Source organism: Episyrphus balteatus, chromosome 3 (assembly GCF_945859705.1).
Source record: "Episyrphus balteatus chromosome 3, idEpiBalt1.1, whole genome shotgun sequence".
Taxonomy (NCBI): Eukaryota; Metazoa; Arthropoda; class Insecta; order Diptera; family Syrphidae; genus Episyrphus; species Episyrphus balteatus.
This window is the reverse complement of record NC_079136.1, coordinates 10,354,946-10,379,610: the sequence shown is the minus strand read 5'-3', so window position 1 is coordinate 10,379,610 and position 24,665 is coordinate 10,354,946. Positions and strand designations below refer to the sequence as shown.

The window sequence follows — 24,665 nt, the reverse complement described above, 5'->3', positions numbered from 1 at the left end:
ACTTTGAGTGGTGATGAATTTCTTGTTGTTGTCGTTGTTTTTTTTTTTTTTTTTATTTGTCTGAGGGATTTTTTTGTTGGAAATAAATTAGCAAAGCTTTTAGATTAATGAGGCGGCATTTTCATTAATACTTTATAGATTTAATTATCATTCTGTTGTCGTATAAAAATGGGTATTTTTTTTCTGGTAGTTTTTTTTTGAGAAATTTAAGAAGAAAAAGGACCTTTTAAATGATTTCACATAAATTTTGTATATTTATTGAACTATTTTGTTTAAAGTGTAATTTGATAATAGAAGATATTTTAATGGGTTTGGTTGATTTAAATTTTAATTTAAAAAAAATATGCGTGCTGTCAATTAACAAATCTAAAATTTAATTTTTCATTATGAACTTCCACTTTTACCGAATAAATAAATAAAAAAAAATGGTACAGATTTTATTGAATCAAACATTATTTTAAAATTGTTTTTGCTCAAAATTGTGGGTATTGAGACTTGAGTTTACAGTTTTGACAAGTGATTTTGAACTCTGGTTCGGAAGTTATTAATTTGTTTTTTATTTTTGTAGAGAAAAACATAAAATACAGAATAATATTAAAAAATACAAATAAAACCAAAAGAAAATGAAAATTTGATAGTTTTTTCTCCAAAAATTATCGTAACTTTATAAATTTTGTTTATTTATACATACATTCTTTTTTTTAGTTCTGGGAATTTGGTAGGTAATGTAATATCTTATGACTTAATTTGTTTTTAAATAAATTTGTCTTACCAATATACGCAACAAGTATTCAAATTCTTTTAAAAGGATGTGAATTTTTGCAAGCCAAAAGACAATAACAAAACGGTTTCCTATAGGAAAAAAAAATCTTTTACGAACTCTGAAAAAGAGGAACATGAAAATTTGGAACAAAGTTTTAAATAGTCGTGAACAGTTTAAAGAAGAAAACTAAGAAATTGTCTTTTGATGACTGTAAATTTTTTTTTTCCAAATTTGTCACTTATTTTACAATTTTTTTTCCAACCCACTTTTATCCATTTTACATTCTTCTTGTAGTTTAAAGGTCCTTTTCAACAATTTTTTTTGTATGATGGATTGAAAATGAGTTATGTGATGAACTCCACTTCTCTTGTTTATATTTCAAGATGGAAGTTCGAGCGCAATCCCTGTTTTGAAATAATGCAGCATTACTAAGATTCTATATCCAAACAACGACAAAAAACGAAACAAAATCTCACTGAACGTGCTAATACTTGATTTAAAAAAAAAAAAACAATAGGTTAACTGTTAACAGGTTAAAAAAATATTTGTTTTTTAAAACTATTAAGCCTATAGACACAATTTTTAAACTTTTTAACTTAAAGGTCGTAATCCAACCTTTTTCTAAATGTGACAACCTTTTTCTAAATGGCTTATATCTCAAAAAGTGGGAAACATTTTTAACATTTTCTGCATTTTAAAAAATTATACGTTTGACATTATAGTCAGAAAACTCTAAAGGGTATGTTAAGGATTCGTTAGGAAAATTAAACTGCAGATACGTAAACTCGTATTTAATAACGTCGGAGCAATTCTGTCGCTCCGTCAGATCTCTCTTGGTAATTATGAGATTTATATAAGATTCCTTTGAGGGGAAGATAATTTAAATTTAATTTTTAAGACCAGAATTAATAGTAGGTTTCACCATATGACCAATATAGAAACGCCTCTAACAAATTAAATTTAAAAAAATCTTTGTGGTTTAGTAAATAAGAGAAATATTATTTGGAGCTATTATTTCTGTCAAAGTAACTTTTTCTTGATTTCTTACTTTCTTCGTAGCATAGCTAATTAAAAAAAAAATAATTAGAAGGAGTGTATATGAGTGGCTGTAATTGTATTAAAAAAAACTGAAGGAAGCGTTTCCGAATTTTTCAAAAATATTTGTTTTTATGTGTTAGTATTTTTTTTTTTTTTTTTGAAAAATCAATTTTCTTGCAACAGATCTATGACTTGTTTTGTTGGTTATTATTTACATATCTATAGTAATTATATTTACTAAATTTACTCAAAAAGCACTAAAAATTCTAGCAACTTGAACCCCAAGAACAAGTTCATGGGACCCAGTCGTGCATTTTATTTTTTGAATTTTTTCCTTTTTTTTTTAATAATACATATTTTAATACTCTGTTATCTTTCCATCCAAACAAACAAAATACCAGCCCCATTCTGCAGATTTTTTTTTTCAATCGAGTGTCAAAACATGTATAGGTACCTACCTATCAGTTTTCATATGCAACTTGTGATGAAACCTATTAAACCTACATGTTGTCTCTTATATGTGATTCTTTACAAACTAGATTAGCAAAGTATTTTAGCAATAAGCAAAATATTTCGATTTAAAAATTTTAAAATGTCAGATTTTTCCGTTATTTTGCAATTAATAGAATGAGTTCTATATCGAAAAGTGTGGCTTTTTAAAGATTAAGGGTCCGGGGGTTAAAAAAAAAATCGTTTACTTTTTTTCCAGGATTAGGTAGGTATTTAAAAAAATTATTGTCAAAAATTTTTTTTTACTTGCTTTAAAATTGTTTTGAGTGGATGGTCTTTAATTAACGTTGAGCGATTTTTTTTATTTTTGTACTTTTGCAAGTGATTGTAGCTAGTTCACAAAAAACTACATTCAAAAGCAAAAAATTAATACTTCTGATTAGATATCTACTTCTTTCTAATCACTTTCCTTAACATATTTAGTTTATTTTCCATTAAAATTTAGTTTAAATTTGTTGATAATTTAAAGTTGATAAACTGATACCCAGCTTTTTCTAAGCAGAATTATATAACTTTAATTTATCGCTCCATAAGTTTTCTTCTTCATATTCATGCTTATAGATTAAAAGTTAACCTTCTCAATATCATTTTTAAGTATTAAACTAAATCCTTCAAATTATCTTCATACATACATAAAATATCTTGAAGTTTTCATTTATTGTAAAATAAAATATGTATAACTTCAAGTATTTTCGAGACAAATAAATTCTTAATTTTAACAGCAATAGAAGTTCTTTTTTATTACATAAAATTTAATTTATCTCTTTTAACTCCGAATATTAAGATGAAATTCCTTTTATTTTAAGATATGTAGGTGTGTAAATTTCTTTAATGTCGCTGTTGTGCGATTAAAATCAAATTAAAAGTGAATACATTTCCATTTTATTTTTTTTTGTTCTGCTCTTGGATGCCATAATTTTTACAAGCTATCTCTATGGAATACTTCTTCACACATACACCGAACTTCCCAACCAACACCATCCATTGATTCTATCATTTTGCACTGAATAAAAATTACATTAATATATTTTTTTTATTTTGTTCGTGTATTTGAATTTATGAAGGGAGAGATGTGTTTACGTAAGAAGAACAAAAAAAAAAAAAAGGTTCAAGGTGTCACCACCTCCCGTATAATGTATCATGTTTTTTGCGTCTTCTGTCTCCTTTATTTTGAGTTATTTGCCCTTGAATGTGGGGTAGAAAAAAAAAAGAAATAAAACAAAATAAAATTTTCTCGTAAGTATCTTTTTGGGCAAACAAAAAAAAAAAAAGATACTCAGACACATGAAATAAAAGTAAAACAACATCATGAATTATTACAAAATTTCTTTTGAAATATTGAGCTATTTTCTGTTTTTTTCTTTTTTTTTTTATTTTTCGGTTAAGAATTTTTTTTATTATATATTTTGTTTTTTTTGTTGTTAATTTTAATATTATTTTGAAACTAATTGACCATAAAAAGCTTTACACGACATAAAAATGTTGTAATTTGATTGACGTCTACCATGAATTTTTTTTGATCTTTCAACTTGAAAAATTGCCTCTTAGAAAAAAATAAATAAAAAAAAAAAACATGAATTGAATTTTTTTTTTCTGTCTTTATCTTTGTAACTCTGCAGGGTATTTTTTTTTCAATGACAAAAAAAAAAAAAATACCAATTAGCAATATTAAATTTTTACGGTTTATGAACCCAAAGAAGTTAATTTGACATCGCAAAAATTAGAAGAAAAATAATTATTATTTTTCATAATGCCACCGTTATGTTGCTGTTGTGTCGTAAAAGAGAAGGCGAAAGTTCGGAAGGATGTCTTAGTCTGACGTTTGTGTTTAAAATAAAATTTAATAAAAAATATAATAAGCTGAAATTATGATATATTTTTAAACTTGTCCTTAAAAATTATGATATTAATTTTATTTTGGTTTTGTCACATACATAAACCTAATAAAATTATATTAAACTATTTTATCCAGAAAAATTTTAAAAATCTAAAAAGTTTATATAATTTTGTTGAGTAAAAGGATATTAGTTTTGACCAATGTTTAAAAATAATGTAGCGGTGTTAAGATAGCAATTGATGTTGACTTAATAATTTTTTGTTCCAACACGATTGGATTGAAAAATTAAAGAAACACTAGGAAAAAATTATTATGCTGAGTATGAAAAAAAAAACAATTTTTCAAGGGACCCAAGAAATTGTTGAATGCACCAATGCAATGTCAATCAAAAAAAAATTTATTTCGAGAACAGTCTTGAAAACTGCTTACTTCCAGCAAAACAATTTATTGATAAAAAATGACTCGCTTTTACGAAAAATTAAATTAAGTATTGAAATTGACATTATTTTAAATAAGAGTTGCCAGTTACCATGGATGAAGAGATTCTTAATGGAAATTGTGATGGATACATCTTATATATAAAAATGAGTTCGTTTAGTGTGTGTGGCCGATAAACTCGCGTTTGGCTGGTCCGATTTTGGTAATTTTTTTTTTGTTTGAAAGGTACTAATATGTAGATGGTTTGTATCAAAAAAAAATAATACCTTTTCTCGCATCTTTACATAGCTGTCAATATGTACGAGTAAAAAACCACTCTCGCTTTTAAAAATTTTAGCTTAGCTTAATTTGTAAACAAATTTATTAAGACAGGCTTTTAAAATAATTTTTAATTATTATCGTTTAAAGCCTGACTTTGGCATTATTATTAAGAAAACATTACTCAGGATAGCAAATCGAAAGCGTCGTGTGACATTTAAACCACATGTGTAAGCTGATAATGGAACTAGCCTAATCAGGAAAATTCTTTACTATATTTAAGTGTTTTTGTTTGGTCAGCAAAACAAACTTTAAGTTAAAAAGTGTGACCATTTCTACATACATATTTCCATATTCAATTCTTAATTTTTTGTGATTTTTAACGTAAAATGGGAAACTTTAAACGGTAAACTATAAAATTTGTATGCGATTTGACAGATTTTTAATTTTTAATGGTGATTTTAAATATGATGGAGAGGAAATAAACTGAGGCTTAAATGTTTTAGAGATCTTAAAGTTGTTAAATAAAATAATAAAAGTTGATGAATTTCTGATCAGGTTGATGAATTTCTGATCAGCAAAGGAAAATTTCGCCAGGAAGAGAAACAGACGGGGGGCTTAACCAGGAGAACTTTCTTTACATGTTGTTGCAGCTTGAAAATCTTAAGATCAGACTACAATGCCTAAATTTAAAACCGATAGTTTGTCCTTCAGTCGGCACATGGGTGCGAATTTGGCTGCACACACATGAAATGTTTAATCAAATTCTAATCTTCGGTCTTATTTTTACGAATAAAACACGGGAACAACTTGGAATGTTTGCTCCAAATCGTGCAGAGCAAGATTTTCTTGATCAAGTGAAAGGACGATTGAATTAAAAATGTTTGCATAAACTAATGTGCCGAAGTTCAAGATCAACAAAAGTATGTGTACGAAACAATTAAACAAGGTGTGATCATTCAGAGTTTGGGTTTGTGTTTTTCATATGCACCTGGTTCCTGATGGTACGGGGAAAACATTCATTGCAACATCTAAAAAATAAAAAAGCACTGGCTCTGGCTTCTTTTGGAATTAATGCTACGTTATTTAATGGTAACAATACAGCTCACTCTGTTCTTAAGTTGCCTTTAAAACACCTATATGTTATAAATATTTCAAAAAATTGGCAATAACCAAAGTTTTGCAACAGTGTCAGGTTATTGTGTTGATGAGACCACAATGGCGCACTTAAAATCAGTTGAAGCTTTAGATTTTACCTTGATGGATTTGCGATAAAGTCAAAAAATATTGGAACAATGTTCGTGTATAAATAAAAAACTATAGGGGAAGTGGGGGCAAGAGCGCCTATGGGGGCAAGACCGTTTTTGTACTACGTTGTATGAAAAAAAGTAAAATTGGCAACACTTGCAATATTAAATACGTGTCTTTTAGTATGATCGATCACGTCTGTAAATTAAGCAAGTTCAGTTGAGGCGGCGAAAAATTACTGTAATATTTGTGATTTTTTATCAAATTGTTATCGTTCAGTGAAAAGTCAGTTGTATTTTTAAATAAAAATTTTTAGCCTACACAAATCAGTTGACACAATTACAAGTGAAAACTATGTAGTTAATTACCCGACGGAGTTATTGAATTCTTTCGATTAACCAGGAACTCCGCAATAGGAGCGCCAATTATATTATCATGATAAAATATCGATCAACCTAAACTTTGTAATGGTACCAGACTTCCCGTAAAGAATTGAATGGCAACTCTGATTGCAGCTACCATTTTGTGTGGGAAAATTCAAAGAAAAAGATGTTTTGATTCATCGAATTTAAATGATTCCGTCGGACTTGCTTTTTGATTTCAAACATTCGTTTTTAACATAAATAAAGCGCAAAGTCCATTGTTGAAAATATGAGGTATTGATCTAACCAAAAAACATTAGAATAAATTGAGAAATGTTCACTGCAAAAAATATAAATTCACTTTTTCGGTTTTAAATTATTTTCACACAGGTTCAATTTTTTTCATAAATGCACTCAGCGAAGCGGGTGGGGTTAGCTAGTTTCCTATAGGATTGCTTGTTCCTAGGAATATCTATACTTCTGAAATGAATTTGAACTCAATTGATTGGTATTTTAAGTAACATTTATGTAGGATAATTTTCAAATCTTTAAAGAGGTTAAAAAAAAAACATAAATATTTTTTTTTTAAAATACATAATTGTTTGACATGCCATTTTTTGGTATTTTTATCAATCTCTAATCTCCAAAAAATACAAACTCGTTTTTGAAACATTAGGTATTCAGAATTCAAAATTCTTAGGGTCGTTTTTCAAAAATAATTTCTAAAGTGGATTGGGTTCGATATCTCGATTTTCATAATCATGTTTTTTAAATTCCTGAAATTAAAATACCGTTTTTTAATAGGTAGGTACTGTTTTTTAAAATACTACATTTTTAAGATCCCGCTTTTAAAATCACCGAGATTTTTGAATCCAGATATATGTCAGCTTCTCTATACTATTTGTATGTAGAAAAAATGGTTAAGACTATTAAAAATTTTTTGTTGAATGTTCGACGATTTTTTTTTACAAATTTGACTATGTTAAGGTCAAATTGTCGAAATTGTAAAAAATGTACGAATAGAGGAACTGCTAGCTAGCTATATAATTTAAGTGTGCCATATTGAGTAGCAGTTATGAAATTACGAAACGGGATTTTCGGAATGAACGACAGGATTTTTTTTGAACAGGAAAAAAAGCGGGCATTTATAAAAAAAAATGTAATTTTAAACATTTTTTTTTCAGGATTTCAGAAAACGGGATATTGAAAATCGGGATTCCGATACGCTCCCTTCTAAAGTAAAGTTTGTTTGCCATTTTGAAGACATTACCAATAAAAACAAGAAGATATTTTCATTGCAACGGGTGTTAGTTTTTGTTCCTGGCTTGCGTACTATTCACTAAAAATTATTTCGGTAGCTTACATAGCACCTGTCTTTCAACATCAGATTTCAGAAACTCTTTAGATAAGATGTAACGTGTGTTCAAGGCCAATATACAGTTTAATATAGGGTTTTAAAATATTGCTTGAGTTGAAAACTTTTAGAGTGTTAATTTTGTCCCATCTTTTGCTCAAAAACACCTCTTTTTTTTTTAAATTTTTAGATTGAAAAAAAAATTATACTAATATGAAATTATTGAACTAAAAAGTAAAAGAAGGTATTTAAATACCATCATTCAATTTCTTATACGTTCACTTTAAATTTTATGTTGTAGTGGTCAACTTGCGTGGAATTACCCAAGAATAATTTAAAAAAGACTCAATACCTGGTTTTCGCAAGTTTGATTAAAAAAAAATTTATTCAAAAATTGGTTTTTAAAAAAAAATCTATTTATAGATTTAATTACAGCTATGTACATATGTATGTTAGAAAATTTAGGTAAAACTGAAACAGTCGTTTGGGAAGGATTAAAAAAAAAACCGTACAATGACAGAAAAAGCTCAGAAAAACATTGATCTTGTTCAAAAAACTTACAATTGCATTTTTTTTTTCAACAATATCGTAGGAGTTTTCCTTGAAAAAAAATAAGCACTTACCGTTATTTTTGTTCCTAAAAACTTGATTACCTACTAAAATTCCTCTCCATAACAACAGTATAGGTACACATCGAAGTCTAAAGACCTTTTTGAAAAAATTAAATGTTCATTCTGCATTCTTTTGAGTAGTGTATTTAAAAAAAAATTAAATACAAAATCGTCCTTTTTTCACTTCTATTGCATTTTCATGGAATTAAATATAAATTCTCTTATCATCAGTTTAACTTGTAGGAGTACGAATTTCAGCACAATGTCTAACAAAAAAAAAAAAAAAAAAAAAACTTTTAACATAAATACACGTGGATGACAATAAACCTGTTAATAAGGATTAATAACAAAAAAAAAAACAGTCCCATTATTTGGGTTAACACATAAACCATTATTGGAGAAATGCGTGCTAACAATAACCTCGCTATCAATATCAATTATATAAAGCAAAAATGCCATTAATCCGGGAGACAGAACAGGTAAGAACAAAAAAAAAAAAAAAAAAAACACAATCAATCTGCCAACATGTGCAGTGCATGTACATGTATTTCTTCTTTTATTTTTTTTTTTCTGTTTTATATATAAAAAAAAGCTTTCGATTTTCAATATTTGTTCTCATTTGCTTTGTCGAAGACAATAAATTTCCAAACAAAAGTTTTCGCCTTTGTTCTTCTCTCTGATGTATCTGGCTTTCTCTTTCAATACTCTTGCCACCATACCAAACACAGAACAAAAAAAAAATAAACATAAAAAGCGTTGTATCTTCTCCTCTTCTCTGCATGCATATAAAATACATACTGCATTCCAAATGATAAAAATAAAATTACAAAAAAAAAAAAATGAGAAAAAATAGGACATAACATTGAGTTTACCATTGAATAACCGCAGAAAACACATATGCTCTGTAAGTGGAGCAATTTTCGTCCTTTTGTCAATGCAATCCTATTATGGTATTCCCATTGTCTTGAATCTTTTATTATTATTTCCGTTATTTTATTTTTTTTTTGTTCGTTTTCGTTATGTTGTTGGGGGTTTCATTTTGCTTGGGAAATTGTTATGTTGGCATCTAGCAGGACTCCACAGTAGGAACATGGAACATCAGGCAAGCGTTTGTGTAGGAGTATTGAAAATGAAATACCATTTTGATTTTTTTTTTATTACCAAAATTCCTTTCATGATGGAATACTTAAGTTCAGATGTGGACTTCTCTTTCGTTTATGTGTGTAAAGGACGACCTATTGTTTGTTTTTTTTTATTTACACGTTTTTATTAAAACATTTATTTTAATTTTATTGTCAATTTTCATAATAAAAGAGCTTTGAGCAAGTGGTTGAATTTTTTTTCGACATATGAGTCAAAAGTCTTATAACAAAAAATTTAATTTAAATCTACCAGTGACCATAAAAAATAGAAAACAGTCGTTTTTGAAGTCACTGGTTGAGTTTTAATACCCAAATTTGGCGAGAACTATTTTTTATGAATTTTTTTAGTTCTCTTTAGTTTATTTGAACTTAAAATTAATTTCTTAAAATGACAAAAAATGGAGTAGAATATTCGACAAAAAGCAAAATAAAACTCAATATATATTGGCTTGTAAATTTTTATGTAAATAATTATTCTATCAAGATAAATGTTTCCACAAACAATTTTTAACATTTTTTAGAGATATTTCCGATTACCTTTAATCTACAGAATAATCTACAAGAATCTACAAAAATCTACAAGAATAAAGATTTCAAAATCTATCACAAATCTGCAACAAACATTTTCTTTTGGTTTATTGGCTAGTGAAGAGTATTTTTGTTTTTTTCTGAGACGTCTAAGAAGTTTGAGTCCAATAAATAATAAATTATTCAAATTAATTAATTAAAATTCATTAAAACATTTTTAAAAAATCGTTTTTCTCAATAAATGTTTGACAAGTAAAAATTCTTACTCCTTGAATTTTGGAATTTTGTATGAAGAATAGTTTGTTTACTGGAGAATAGTTATAAAAAATTTTACCATTTTTGTAAAAATAAACAATTTAGGGTGATTTTGTTCACTAGAAGTTAAACATAACTTGAGGATTTTTATCTTAAACTTCTGAATTTGGTTTTGTTCACTAAAAGTTGACGTTTTTAACTTTTGATTTTCAACTCGAGAGTTTATCAACTTTCGGTTTTCTTAACTTCCGGAAAAAGTAGAAGTTTGCCGACAAAACTTGGGAGTTTGCTTTAAAATGTTTTTTTTTTTATTTTTCTGTCAAAATTTTGTTTGTTTATTGTGAAAAAAAAATAATGTGCCAAAGCAACACAATTTTGGCATTACCTTTTCTTTTGAGAGGAATCAATGCAAACTGTTGCCCCGCTAGTTTAAAGAAAAAAATTCAAGAACAAAACAAAAACTAAAACCATTTTTTTTTCTTATGTATTTTATTAAAACCTTAAAATAAAATATTCTGTCTACGAAAATATTCAATATTTTTTTGATGGCATGGGTTTGCAGCAAGTTATTTTTCTAGATTTCTTGTTAAAAAATTCTGCTTAAGGTCACTGGATGCGACGCACGGACGTTTGAATATTTTCACTTCTATACAATTACAGGAACTTCAATTATAATTCTGCACTTAATATTTTTTTGAAATTGGATTGCTTTGGATTTGAAAATCTTGAAAAACGGTGCGGCGTACGTACAATCGGACAAAAATAGATTAGTTATTACTTATAAATTACACAAACCAAATAAATTTAAATACCGATTAAAAATTTCTTTAAAACAAATTTGACATTTTCAACACAAGAACGAACAAATTACAAAAGACTTCGATTAAAATGACATTGAACTGGCAGTATTTGTTTGTGCTGTCACAAATATCCTAGGGATATTTTTTAAACTGAAAGTTGGCCAACTTTTGTTTTACAAACTCGAGAGTTGAGAAAACGATAGTGAACAAAATCAATTCTCAACTTTTGTTTTAACTCTCAAGTTATAGTCAACTCTCAAGTTTGTCAACTTGAGAGTTTGCTACAAGTTGAGCAATAGTGAACAAAATGGCCCTTAGACTCTTACTTTTCGTGTTTTTGTCTATAGCTTCAAAATCCATTTGAATTTGATAACATTACTTCAAAATTTTTTTTTTTTGTAGAAAATATCGATTTGCTTAAAGTTTTTATAGAATTTTAATAATAATTTTAATTTAGTTTTAAAATTAATTTTATAAGAAATTAACACAAATTATATCTCTAAGGGCCAATTTTTCAACAGTCAGATAAATTCCAGTTAAGGCTTATTTCTAGGAATAAAAGTTTTTTTTTTTTAAATTGACATTTATTCTTCTGATTATAACTGACGACTGAAAAATCAAGGCTAAATGAAATATACCTAGCATTTGATTTCTTTCAATCAATGAATTTTTGTTTTTAAAAGCACATATTGTATGTATTTACATACATACAAAAATTTGAAAGTTTTTCAAAAAAAAAAAAAAATCTCTGTGTGCAGTTTTGGAGAAATTATTTTTTGTCTCATTTTTAAATCAAATATCAAAAAAAATGATTTTTCCCATAAAAATTTTGAAATAATATTGACACCATTGATAAGCACTTTATTTATTGATGTTTTTAAGGTTAAAAGTGTATTTTTGCAATACTTAATAAAATAAATTTCAGTAGTTTTAACCTTAAAAAAACAGTTTCAGAATACAAGTCAGGAAAAATCATTTGTGGAAATTTATGCGATTTTCTAATTAATAAATGATTCCAATTGAATCTTTTATTTCAGAAACAACATCAGTCCAGTTTTCCCAAAACTTTTTGACTTTAAAGGTTGTAAAACCTGCTTAAGAGTTGAAAATTATCTCTAACCGAAAATACAGGGCATATTATCAGAGTGGTTCACTGTGGTGTATGCGTAATATATTTTTTTACATAAATAAAAAAACATGTTCTATAATGAACTAATCCTAATGAAAATCTTTTATGGCGATTTGAAAATATTATGATCTACAATTTAATTATTTGAAATTTGGATTTCCTATGATTTACATTTCTGATATTAATCTGTTTTCTCTAGTTTGCAGTACTTTTGAAATTAGGTGACTCAATTAGACTTCAAAATCCCAGCTAGATAAGAATTATTTGCTGTAGTTTTTCAGATTTAAAATTTTTTATCCTTTTCTCTTCAAAACGTAGTCATCTGAAAAATTAAGTTAAGAAGAAAAGAAAAAATTAACTGATAGGAAATACACTTTCTCTTTATTTTGAATTGTAATATGTTTTTTTGTTAGTTGTTATCTTCTAAATAAGCAATTTTATCTGTAGTCGTAATTAGTTGTGATAAACCATCCAATCATAAGAAATAAAATTTTTTATAGAAAGAGGTTAAATAGTATCCCTTCACTTCCTCCCCCAAAAAGAAAACGGCAACAATTGCATTAAAAACATGTAACAAAGTCCCCCTTTTCATGTTTAATCGATAAATTTTATATTCCTTCAATAAATTTTTATTAATTAACATAATTATCAATCGAATGCAATAGGGAGATGGGTAAATTAATAAAATATACACTCACTGCCTATAAAAAGGACATCATAATGTATAATAGAGTGTAAAAATATTTGTAATTAAAATATTTGCTACCATTACCATACCAACGCACTATATGAAGTATATTGCTATGACATTATTTCCCTTGAAATGTTTATGCCTTGTGTCCTTGTGCGTATTATAGACTGATGTATAAATATGTAATATACCTTTGTCAGTAAAGGAAATTATAATTATAACATACCGAACCTCCTGCCATTAGCTTACATACATACATGTTTGATGTGTAAGTATGGTAGATGATCGATTGAATGAGTTAATTAACTTCACGTATTTATTTTCAAAACTGAAAGGGAACAAGAGAGAGTATAGATTGAAAATTATATTTTCTCACACTCACTGACAGACATTATTATCTGATGCCAATGATGTGTGTTATTTTACAGGTGTGGGTGTAAGGGATTTCATGTGTCTACAACAAAGATATATAAATGGAAATTATGTAGCTTTTGAATAAGTTATAATGATGCATTAAGGTTTTAACAACTTTAAGAGAAATAGAGGTATGAGAAGGAGACTTTTTTCACTAGTAGTGTAATTACAATAATTATTTTCTGAGTTTAACACAATTGTTTTCTAGAATGATTGAAGACATTTTTTTTAATGTGGGGGTAGGTAATACCTACACCAATTAATAAAAATTAGATTAATACCGGAGGTGTTTAATATTATATTTTATTTTCACAAGGAAACATATACTTTATTATATTATTGACAAAAAGATTCAGTTACATAATTAGATTCGTATCATATTGAATCTAAAATTTCATAAATAGTATTATCTCAATCGTCTGTAAACATATTTTTTGTGTTTGCAATAATTATATGAAACTATGAAAGCTTAGATGTTTCTGAATCTATGTAGATCTAGTTTCAGAAAAATTCTATTACTTATAGAGATTATTTCTATAAATTTTGCAAGAATATGAATTATTTTGTAAAAAAAATGCAATTAATGTCGTGTCAAGAAATATTTGCATGGCCATTTCTGAAACCACTTATAAAACTTGGTTCCCCAATTTTGAAGCGTTTTATGAGATTTAAAAAAAAATACGAATTTTTATATTTTCCATTCAAATCAATGTCCTGCTTATTTGAATATTGTTTTTTTTTTTTTTCTAAAAACAAAACTTTTTTCTTGGAAAATGCTACTAAAAATTGGGTACATAAATCAATGTAGATGAACTCTTTATTTAGCAAGACAAATTATTTCGAAAAATTTTCAATAAATTAGATAGAAAGATGCACTTATCAAGGGGAACTGTAATACCCAGCCAAGTTTTCGAGCAACTTTGGCACTACACCCTTATTTACAGGAAACAACTCAAGCCATTTTCGACCGCCCTCTAACTTCCATACCAAAGATGCCAAACTGGTAAAAACCAAGCTCCTCACAAAATTTCAGCTACTTACGATAAGTAGTTTCTGAGATATAGGGCTTCAAAAATCTCAAAAACCGTAACTGACTCACTGATTCACTGACTCACTTCCAAGTTCTCCTAATGTTGAAATTATGCTGGCATAAAAAGTACTGAAATGTAAAAGTGTACCAAGTTCTAAAGTTTTGGGTTCAAATTCGTATCAATAAAATTTTGATTGTTTACTTGGCAATTTTTCAAATAGCCTTAAAAATCGGTAATTTAAAGAAAAATTGTCAAGAGAACAATCAAAATTTTATTTATACAAATTTAAATCCAAGCTTTAGAACTTCGTACACTTTTAAATTTCAGTACTTTTTGTGCCAGCATAATTTCAACATAGGAGAACTTGGCCCTTTTTATAACAGTAATGTTTTTGTTGTAAAACATCGATACAATTTTAACTTGCTCTATAGGTTAAGTATTGGTTTCGTGTCCAACTTTACGATGATGGAGAATTCCGAAAAAGTGGGTCTCGAAATTCGGTACTTAAGTAGAAAAAATAATTTGTATTAAAAGATGAAATTACAAAACTAAGTAAGCAGACCAAAGTGAGCTGAACGCTCTATTCTTTATAAAGTTATTATAAAAAGCAGTAAAAATTAATTAAAATTTTGGGTACACAATTATAAAAAGTTATATTTTTTCCTGAGATTTGTTTTTGTCAGCGTCATCCACATTACTTTTCCTATGATGCTTAACGAGACATGAGAAGTGCTCTTGGAGCTTTTCTCTTTTTTTTTTTTGGAAAACAGATTGCCCTTAAAAATGAATAAATAACCTAACCTAATTCACTTCACTTAAACAAAAGAGCTGAGCAGCGAACTTTGTTTTTTAAAATTCTTTCTACTCTTTACTAACTTGGAACAGCAAGCAAACCTATTATAAGAAACAATAAGATCTGAGTGTAGCAAAGTGTATTTTATTTAAAACAAGTAGGTAAAATGCAATTTAACATTATAAGGATATTTTGAAACATTAAAAAACAGTGTTTTCAATTTTCAATTCAATTCAAAATTGGTCTCCATTTCCTTATCCTTACTGATATTTTGTTACACTATTTTATAAAAATTAAAAGGATTTAATGAGGCTGTAAAGAAACAGACCTTTGTTTAATCCAACAACATGAATGTTTTTTTTTTTAAGTATTCCGCAAAACTTGTAAGATTAATATTAAATAATTTTTTTTTTATTTTTCAAAAATAAGTTTTCGTCGGCTAAGAGTGCAAACCTCGTAAGTCCATTTTTGTAAATTGTTCAGAAGAGGAATTTCTAATTTTCAATTTTGTAAAACTATCCATTTAATTTCTTGACATCCTTAGGTCTTTTCTGTAAAAGTTTCAAACAAAAACCATCATTCAATTAAAACTAAATGCCACAAAGTCTATACCGACCTAACTGAAGTATAAAAATAATTTCCTCCTGAAGGAATAGAAATTATTATTTATTCATAAGATTCTTTGAATGAATAAAACAATAACCAACAATACAGTTTTGTCGTATATCCCTATATTAAATAATAACCTTTTAAAAATATGTTTGAAATACTAACTTCAGAGGATATGTTCGTCCTTTATTTAAATAATTTATGTAAAATTAGTAAATTGCTAGCTAAAACTTTTAAAATAGAGCGGGAAAACTTACTTTCTAAATAATTATTCGTACTTGAATGATTCGTTTGATGTGGCATTTTTTTTTTAAAGTAGGTATGAAAATTTATTATAATTTTGTTATATACAATAATTCGGGAAAATATAATTTAAACGTAGTTGTTAAATTGAAGAATATTCTAATAAGTAGTATTTAAAATTTATTAAGGAGATGCAAAATTTTATCAAACCCAAGTCTCAACTAAAGACTAACTTTCATATTTTCCATAAATTGCGAAAAAAAAAATTAAATTATTTTAATTATAACACTAGATCCTCTTTTGAATAATTTATGAGTGAAAACGCGATAAATTTATTCAATTCGATAGCAGCAAAGACTTCATCACAAAAAAAAGAGTGAAAATATTTCTTATTTAAGTAAATTGAAATTTTCCTTTTACCAATCACCCACACCATTCACCACTGTTTGCTAAAATGTCGAATTAATATGCATCATCCGTTGGCTTAAAACTTCAAAAGTTTTATCGAAATATTAATTAATTTTCTCAAGCAGAAGCTTTTAACGAAACAAAAATAAAAATTGAAAATAAAAATTGAAAAAAAAAGGAAGAAAAATATTTGATAGCCATAATAGATTCTTCCCATGACGCTTTTTCCAAACACAAATACAAACAGTCGTCGTCGAAAGCAAACAAATTGAAATGACAATTCTTTTAAGTATCCTAGCAGCAATCTTGTTCTAGATATTTTTTATTTTTTTTTTTCAATCTTAAAGCCTCCTTCAGTTGACGAGATAATATAATACACAATTCATAGCATGACATTGAATTTCGTTTTTCCAGCCGACGACAACGAAGACGACGATGACAATGACAAGGATATTTCATGGAGGAAGGAAGGACACGAGGATGGTTTAAGATGAAAGTCCTACATATTTTTTTTTTTCTTGGTTTCGTTATTTGGTGAGAAGCAAGGATAATGAAATACACCCAGAATGACATTTGCTGAATCATCGGAATCCTTGCCGCATATTTTTGTGTGTTTTATTTTTTCTTTTCCTTTTTTTTTTTGTAATATTTGTTGTTTTCATTTTACATTTTCGGAGATGATGGTGAAGAAGCAAAGTTGTAGAAAAGTCCTTTTTTGCAACGAATTGATCTCTGGTTTCCATTATTATCATAAGTTGTTGTTATGCCATGGTCCATGGCTATATTATAAGTTTGTTGAAAAGGACTTTCATGTCATTTAAGAAGAACATGGACAAAGAGTTTCACACGCCTACCCAAGGGTCTGGAACTAATCTTGAAAACAATAATAAATTCATAATTTTATACCATCACAAAGCCATTATTGTGCTTTTTGTATGGATAGTTCCGATGGTATTTTTAAGGATTGTTGCATTTACATTGAAAATGAAAACTTTTAAATGACATTTTTTGAGAACTTGTTGATAGTTTTTTATTCATTGTCATTAATAGAAATTGAAATACAAAAATTGGGAGAATGCTTAGAAAAGGCTAAAAGTATAAATAAATTAAAATACATACATTTGCCTCTAGAGGGCGCTATATTGAATTTTACATAATATATCATAAAAACTATAATTAGCAGACAAGCAAGACGCTTCCAGTCATACTTTATTCGTTGTTATACCATAAATAGCTTAAAAGTTATGATGGAATAAATGAACATATATATTCATTTTTATATTTCTCAATCATGTGTTCCATCATAACTTCTAAACTACTTAGCAGAATTTGACAAATGAATTATCGTTCGAAGCGTCTTTTTTATGTGCTGAATATAGACTATGCATTTTTGAAAATATTTGTCGCTTTATTAAAAAAAATGGAATACAATTTTTTTACCTATGAACTTTATTTTCTATTTAGCTTTAACTTGCTTTTTATAACTACGTTGAATATTCATAATATATAATATAACTTAAATGAAATCAATAAAATATTTTCAATATTAATGAAATTTTCAATTACATTATTATAGATTTAAACATTTTAACCATATCACTATTTGAATGTTTTGATGGAAATCACGTACATATTTCGTGGCTTCCGTTTGCATATAATAAACTTTTAAAGCTTCATTAAATTGGCCAATCTATTATCAACTAGTTTAAAAAAAAAAACAAGCCTATCTGTAAATTAAATCATTTTCCCTTAATTGGCCTAATAAAACCAAATTATTTTGTAAACATGATTTCCCCCATATTACCGAGACTAAAAAATATTAATTTTTTTTTTCTCCTATACAAATAATCGAACTCATCATTTTCGCACCCGATTTGAATTTAAAATGTCGTTAAAGTTCTTAATTGCATCATCATGAATCCTGAATCCAGTTGGTTTTTAATAGAAAGAGCCATGCCAATCGATATTTGAAGGAACTTTTTAATGAATCACATTCGCTTTGTTCACACTCGAAGACACTTTCACTTTGACACCCATCCAACCTATAGTAAAGCAGCCCAGCCGCTCTAGCTTTATCATCTAGAAAGGAACCAAAACCAATATCACCACCATTCACCAGCAGGAAAGAGGCACTCAGGCTTTATATTTTATAGCAGCCATTAATTAAGCAGAAACTTTCACGAAAATTGCTCATAAAATCAAACGAAAAAGTGGAATTCTAGGAAGATTCGAAGACGCAGGGAGAGATCAAGACCGACACGACAGACAAAAATGGCACTATGATGTGAGATGAAGGAGTCAAGGCGGAGAAACAGATGGACATGACTGACAGAGAAGATACGACGACATTTGCCGTATAGAGCTGTGATGCGATGCCAATTTAAATGTTCGCTTGATTTGGTTCTCGGGGTGTGTAACCGTTAGCCGTCCATTAGGAATTAATTTAAATTAGTTGTGATGTTCAAAGTTGTGTTTAATTTAATCCTCGGGTGGTGCTTATTGGTGCGCCTCCGACATTAATGAGCCCAGTTAAATTAAGAACTTGCCATAACGTTCGGTGGTGGTATGGTTTCTAATCACGGTAGGTTTCCGTTGTATAGCAATGCGCTAAGGATGTATTATTGGCGGTTATCCTGGCTTTGGGGCACTCTCGAATTTATATGCCACTCCAGAACAGGATATCCCAGTTATGCATGTGTGTGATTAATGAAGCGAATCCTTTTGCTTAGCCTTCGGCCTCATAGCCGCCGCCGTTATGGTTACCTTTAGCTACCGATTGATGGTCGTAGAGGCAACGGTTACCGCCGCCGCGATAGGCCGAACGGTTAGTTTTGGTTGATTGGGCCGACGCACGGTGATGGTGACTCGCCTGTTGGGAAAACGAACATTTCATTAATTGTCCGTTTTGTAGGGTTGTAAGGTTGCCAAACTCTCCAAATTCCTTTGTTTTAGAGTTCTCCTACATCTGTGACTGCAATTACTGTACCAGTGATTTGTTTTGATTGCCCCAGCTAACTTTCCGCATGCACACAAATATTTTCTGTTGTTATGAATGAAGCTGTGTGTGATGATGGGGTGTCGGAGGGGAGTGTATGTGGTCCTTTACTATTTGTTGTTTGCTTAGATGAGAAATTTGCTTGGGAAAACATGCGGCGACATGTCTCACTAATTCTCTTTATGGTGGTTAATGGCACACACAGTAGGTATACCTTGCATACCTACCTGAAGGTGTGTGTATCCTGTTATCCTGTGTTTTGCTTTTGGAATATGATTTGTGTATGTGCATGAATGTAGGTATGTTTTATAGGGAAGAGAGTATGGTTTATGTCTGTGAATGCAACAAGAGAGGTTGGACATATGTTATGCTAGTGGCGGATTGATATTGAATAATTAATATGATATCTCAGGATATTCAAGGAGCTATTTCTGCTATACCTAAATACATGTAGGTTAGGTACATATGGGGATATTCAAATATATTGTATGTGTATACCAGGTAACTTGCATGTATTCATGTTAATCTTAAGTTTTGTACTCGGTGGTGATACACGAGGTACAGAAGCTTGAATCTTTAATTCAAATTGGGATTTGTGGAAGGGAAATCCTTGAAAATATGAAAGTATAGAATATATGGCTATGACAATGTGTAGGAATCTAGACATTTTAGTAGGTTTTATTGTTCTTTATAGAGTTTGACTTGTAAATTTAATATCAAAACCGAAAATTGTTTGTGAGTGTTAAATCTAATGGGATTGAGTACAAGGTCTGATGACTTACAACGGTAGAAGCTTTTACTATGTGTAGGCCTTGAAATCATTAGATATTTATGACAGAATATTTTTGAGGAGTAATTATTAGGAATTTCTGGATTTTCCCACAAAATTTAATTTTAAATGTAAGACATGATTTCAGATTTCAGAAGAATAAAAAAAGTTAACCTTGGACTTGGAACCCGTAAAGCATATAATACTAAAGAAGACATTTTAGGTAGCGGCCGTTGGGTGAGCTTCTTTTAATATTTGGAATAAGTTTTTGTGCCTTTTTGAACCCCTTAAAATGCTTTTTGTAAGAGGCTATTTCTTTGTCAAAAACCACGGTAGAAACTTTTACATCTTTAGACTATCTTGGACTAGCGAGAGTATGGAACGTAAAGATAAAAACGGATAGTATAATCCTCTTAACTATTTCGGACCCAGCGTTACTCTCATGTAACATTTTTTTAAAAATTCGTAAAAAATATTAAATTAAACAATTTTTTAGGCTACGATGGCTTTATTGAAAGATAATAATGCCTAGTTACTGGATTATTACAAAAAGTTAGTCAAATATCATACCTTTATACAGAAATTCACATTTTTTTTTTTTGCAAAAAATTTTTTTTTATATATCGCACCCCCGGTGGAACAACGACGTAAGTGTAAATTTTGAATTTTCTGAGTTAAGTATGCCATAGTTTCAAGAAAAGGTATTTCCTTCCGATGAAACAAAGACCCAATTGAAAATGTTCTATTTGAATCCAGGGGGCAGAAATTCCTTTGGACCGCTACATTGTTTTCAAACGTTTTCAAAATGTTTAATCGAGTTTTCTGAAGAATCAACATTTTTGCACTTACGTCGTTGTACCACCGGAGGTGCGATATGGTCATAATTTTGAAAAAAGGATATAAAATGTTAATGCAGAAAGTGTATTATTTTTTTGCTTAGAAGAAGTAGCATCATTATTGTTCCATAAAAAATTATTTTCTCAGTTCTCCGACTTTTTTTGGTGGTTATAGGCAGTGCATGTTACTTACATGTAACATGAGAAAAACACATTAGTTTTGCTATTTATTATTTTGAAAAATAACTTTTTGCTATTCATATTTCTTAGTTGTGATGTTTTTGACCCGATAATACCGAAAAAAACATTTTTAATAATGATTTTCATAGCTTGGGTTCGAAAGGGTAAAAAAACTAGATTTTCATTAACTTAAAATAATTTTCAAAAATTGTTCAACAAAAATGTATTAATTCCATTTGTCGTTAATGTTTTTTTTTTTTAATTGTGTTAGTGAGGAATACACTATTAATAACGTGTTCTTACGTGTTCTTACAAACGTTTTCAATGGAATTAGTTACCAAGAAATTCAGAAATAAATAAAACGGTTCTATGGCAAAAACCATTAGGTACTAACGGTTGCAACTAATGCTTTTTTTTATATTTTGAAAGTATTAGCGCCGTTTTTGAGCTAGTTAGCCCTAAAAAAAAATCTAAAATTTCTTCTAAGGAATATTACAAAACTTTTAACTACCAAGTTTGAAGAAAATCTCTTATGTGGTTTCGGATATAGCTCGATATAGAGACAGACAGACAGAAAGGGTTAAGGTTATATTTTGCCTTTGTCGATTTCTCTTGATTTGAATAGGATAGAAACATATGCTGATTTAAATGATATGTATAGAATAAAAAGTGTAACACGATTCACTAAAAAATAAAAATCATCTAGAGTCGTCTTAATATAGCACTATACGTTTTCAGTCGAGAAATCTCAAAAAAAAACTAAATATAAAAAATATTTTTCAAAATGCAGCAAAAACATGTAGGACATAAAAAATTGTTAGTTTCTGCACTTAAAGCAGTAAAAATTATAGTTTTTGAACATTTAAAAAAAAATTATGCAACTTCAACCCACATCCTTTTCGTAATAAGGGAGTTCTGGGTTAGGATTGGAAATATCGATTCATTTGAACTATTTAATAGTTCAAAACTGAAAATAAAATAAATTGTTAAAAACTGAATAAAAATATTTATTGCAAATAAAACAAAAATATTTAGAATAAAAAAATCGTATTGCATGAAAAAAAAATGTTGTATTGACAAAAACATCTGTGCAAAATGGGTTGGGGTCAAAATTCTTTTGTCAAAATTCTGCTTTCAAAATTCTGCTTTTTAAAATTCTGTTTTTCAAAATCCTGCTTTTCAAAATTCTGTTTTTCATAATTCTGTCTTACAAAATTCTGCCAAAAAATAAAAAAGGGTTTGGAAAATGTTAAAAAGCGCGCGCTTTTTAACATTTTCAAACACATTTTTTTAATTTTTTGCAGAATTTTGTAAAATCATCTTCTAGCAAAATTTGCTGCCTATTTACTTTGTAAATTTTTTGTAATATTCATATTTTTTTTGATAAATCAATAAATTTTAAAATATTGAGAAAAGATTTTTAAAAATAAATATGTATCTTCGAAAAATAATAAATTGAACATTATTTAAAACTCTACTGCATACGAAGCCAAATATGGTTTTGTCTATTTGTATGCGCTTTTCTCTTCTCTGTCACAAAAAAATTATAAAGATTCAATACAATCCTCTTCTTTGTGTTTCTGAGAACCCATAAGGATAGTTTTTTCGTGTGTCCGACACAAAATAAAGGTGTATTTTATGATCACAGGTTAGTCGATCAGTCGTGTGCATTGAAATCGAAAGTGTAGAATATATTCATACTTTAAGTTTTAATTACTGCGTTTGTTTGGAAAGAAAAGTGGAGTTAAAAATTTATTTTTGATCGATTGTCTTATTATGTACGCTATGAACCAATTTTTATTGAAAAAAAATTATTGGCCTGGTCTTGGGAGGGCAAAAAGTACGGAAGCCATATTTGGCTTCGTATGCATTAAGGGGTTTTAAATCTACACAATTTGTTAAATTTTTTTGTTGGAAAATTTTGTTCCTTTACATTTTTGTTTGCTTGGAAGCTTCAGAAATGGAGCCCCTTCACTTTTAGAGACATTTTTTTTACGTTAACCCCATTTCCAGGGGCGTAACCACAAAAAATTTAGGGGGAGGGAGGCTTACCTATAATATTTTTCAATCATTTTATTACTTTTTAGTTTTTTTTAAGATCAGGGAGTGGGTGAAAATGTTGGAGCAAGACTTACTTTGACAGTGGAAAGAATGTGAACCAGAAAAAAATATATATAACGGAAAAAACAAATTGCTTTTCTCGGTTCCATGGCTTAAAATGAGCCAAATTTGAATTAATTCTTAACCTTTTGTAATGCAATGTATTTATTTTACTTTATTTTGTTTTTAAATGATGAATATTTATCTTTTGATTTTTTTAATTTTATTCTTTACATAATCTGAATAAATAAAAGTAGTAAAATTTCTTACCTCTTAATGCATACGAAGCCAAATTTGGCTTATAAACAAATTTTTTAAACAAATTAATTTAAACAAATTTTTTAAATGTAAACCGTTTTGAAACAACCCAAAGAACCCATGTAAAGCATTTTTTAATTTTTTCGTCCGCTAATATTAATTCATGCAGTAGAGGGTTAATTAGTCAAATAAAAATTGATATTCAAAACATTAAATAAGAAACGGAATATACTTTATGACACAACATCGTTTCTATAATTAATTTTTAACGGTATAGATGTGAATTATAAGAAAGTCAGTACTTTAAGCAGTTTGAAAATTATTTGTGATGGTTAAGCAGTTAAGAAAATACCAACCTAAAAAACATTAATGAGGTGTATTTTGATATAGTAAACCCATATCCTATGAATAAAAGCAGATTTAGCAAAATTTTTTTTATTAAAACAAAAGTTGGCAGAATTTTGAAAAACAGAATTTTCTTGAAAAAAGCCGAATTTTGTAAATCAGAATTTTGAAGTCAGAATTTTGACCCGCTTCCGTGTAAAATGTGTGCACTTAATATTTTTTTTTTTCTTAACATCTCTGATCTAAATGAATGACTGCCAATTTAATATTTTGGATGGTTTTCCCAAAAATATTTGAGAATGTCAAAAAAAAAAAAAATAACATTTTCTTGTTAATTAAAAAAAAAATTATTACTTTTAACTTGCAATTATTATTGTTTTATTCCAGTGAAAAAATAATTTTATTAAAACCAAAACGAAATTGTTTTTCTCAAAATGAAATATATGTATATTTAAATTAAATTTGTCCGTTTTTTTTTCTGCATCACCATAAGCCACAAGAGCAGAAGTCAAATTTACATTTGACCACCCCTTCGCAATATTCTCCATAACATTCACATTAATCAAACAGAAATCCATAAACTTGCAATAAAGTTAAAAGTTTGATGATACCTACAACATGTAGTACCTCTACTACGCCTCCACTCTTTATTTTTCTGAACATGTATTTGTGTCATTGTTGATATGGAATTAAATAGTCGAAAAAAAAAAATATAAAATT

The 24,665-nt window shown here is 28.3% G+C and overlaps 1 protein-coding gene across 4 annotated transcripts in view; it reads left to right on the top strand.

Moving 5' to 3' along the window:
* The window catches only part of LOC129913305 (tyrosine-protein phosphatase 99A), a 504,456-nt gene that overhangs the window by 526 nt on the left and 479,265 nt on the right, over window positions 1-24,665 (top strand). The window lies entirely within an intron of this gene.